The 2,500-nt window shown below is 45.5% G+C and overlaps 1 protein-coding gene across 1 annotated transcript in view; it reads right to left on the reverse strand.

Moving 5' to 3' along the window:
* The window catches only part of LOC143292179 (uncharacterized), a 47,030-nt gene that overhangs the window by 15,870 nt on the left and 28,660 nt on the right, over positions 1–2,500 (reverse strand). The window lies entirely within an intron of this gene.

A 2,500-nucleotide genomic window follows, 5' to 3' on the forward strand; every position in this document is an offset into this window, starting at 1 on the left:
CACACATCAGAACTTCCCACTACCATCATACACACTCGAGTGCACCAGATACACACTCAATCCTGACCATCGTGTCCGTAAAGGACGATCGATTTTGTATGACTTTGCCTTTCAGCGCTACAGATTACAGCAGACTAGGTGAGGAAATGACTCTCTCTCTCTCTCTCTCTCTCTCTCTCTCTCTCTCTCTCCCTCTGTGTGTGTGTGTGTGTGTGTGTGTGTGTGTGTGTGTGTGTCTTTCTCCCCTCCCCCCCCCCATTTTTCTTTTTCTTTAAAGATTTATTTGACATTGTTGATCGAGGTCATAGCATACTATAACTACTGTTCTCTCTGATAATCAGAGTCACGTTCAGTTTAAAACGGGTCATATGGCCTGTACAATAAACAATTCTTGCGTTCTTGCGTTCTCCCCTTTCCCCCCTTCTTTCTCTCTCTTTGTCCTACCCCCCCCCCCCCCCCCCCCCCAACCCACCCTATCTCCGACCCTCTTTTTCCCCGTCCTTCTCATCACCCCAGAAGGAGGCGTCCATCCATTCGGATAACTGAAACTGCGTATTACAGACCTCTGCGGGAGTGACCGAGTTTCGGAACTTGAGCTTGCACTGACGTCAACAGATCACTCCACCAATGGGAAAACGAGAGGGTCGAACGATGCGATTAATCGTAATCGTGCCAGGCTTTTAAAAAAAAAAAATTCATTTCTTTTTATTGTTTGTTTGTTTTTGTTTTTGTTTTTCTTGTTCTTTCTTTCTTTTCATTCTTTTCATTTCATTTTTTTTTTTCAATTATCGTTTTATCATAACCATAGGAGCAAAGAACTAAGATGCATAAAGAACTGTGAGAATGATATTCGCCGCAGATATGTGAGCAGTTCAGAAACGTATGCGTAAAAGCAACACTGACTGAATGTTGTCTTGAACAAAAAAACAAAACAAAACAAAACAACAACAACAACAAAACTCTTTTAACTCTCCAACCCCAACAACACCCCCACCGCCACCTCCCCCCCCAACCGCCTCTCCCCTCCATTTCATCATTATCATCCCCTCTACATCCATTTTCAATTTTTTCGGACAGTTGTTTTTTGTACCTGTAGTCTCGCTCTTTCCTGTGTACCTGTCTAAAAAAAGAACAGGCCACTGAGTGATACTTTGCTAATTTCCTCCTGTGCCTAAATAGTTTAGAATCGGTTAGAAGTAGATTCCACTATTGATCTAGTGTTCGACTGGCGTAACAGCCGAGTGGTTAAAGCGTTGGACTTTCAATCTGAGGGTCCCGGGTTCGAATCTCGGTAACGGCGCCTGGTGGGTAAAGGGTGGAGATTTTTCCGATCTCCTCCGTCAACATATGTGCAGTCCTGCTCGTGCCTGAACCCCCTTCGTGTGTACACGCAAGCAGAAGATCAAATACGCATGTTAAAGATCCTGTAATCCATGTCAGCGTACGGTGGGTTATGGAAACAAGAACATACCCAGCACGCACCCCCCTGAAAACAGAGTGTGGCTGCCAACGTGGCGGGGTTAAAACGGCTATACACGTAAAAGCCCACTCGTGCAGACACGAGTGAACGTGGGAGTTGCAGCCCACGAACGAAGAAGAAGATCCAGTGTTCACCAGTGAACAGTGTTCGAAGCACGGTGTCGTATTCCTGAGGAAAAGCACTTTACTCCGATCATCTTCACTCTGTCAGTGTGCGTACTGCGTACCCGACTTGGGTTGGAGTAGGTTAAAACGGCAGAAAGGAGAGGACTGCCCAGGTGGTCCCGTCTTCCTATGCCGAGCTCTAGGACACAATGGATATGGAATTCAATGCCCCGATGGACGAGAAAAGCTATGGGATTTTAACTCTTTTATGTTTTTTTTTTCTTATTAACCAAAACAGTTATGCATACCCAGTCTCACACACACACACACACACACACACACACACACACACACACACACACACACACACACACACACACACACACACACACACACACACACACACACACACACACGATGCTTTCAATCCCAATGTTGGGGAATAGACAAGGAAAGATGGAAAGATGTCTGTCTGAGTGTGTATGTGTGCGTGCCAGAAATCTGATTGAATGACACAGTGGCCCAAATGACTGCCGTCAGTCGGCTCTACCCAGGTAGACAGCCTAGTTGTGCAAATGACCCCGTCTTTGTAAAGCGCTTACAGCTTGGTCTACGACCGAAGATATGCGCTGTATAAGTATCCGTATCAATCAATCAAACAAAAGTCCCGTCTTTCTATGCCGAGCTCTAGGACACAATGGATATGAAATTCAATGCCCCGATGGACGAGAAAGACTATAGGACTTTTAACTCTCTTTTTTTCTTTCTAAAGCAAAACTGTTATGCATACCCAGTCACACACACACACACACACACACACACACACACACACACACACACACACACACACACACACAACTACACACACACACACACACACACACACACACACACACAACCACACACAACCACACAC

Source organism: Babylonia areolata, chromosome 18 (assembly GCF_041734735.1).
Source record: "Babylonia areolata isolate BAREFJ2019XMU chromosome 18, ASM4173473v1, whole genome shotgun sequence".
NCBI lineage: Eukaryota > Metazoa > Mollusca > Gastropoda > Neogastropoda > Buccinidae > Babylonia > Babylonia areolata.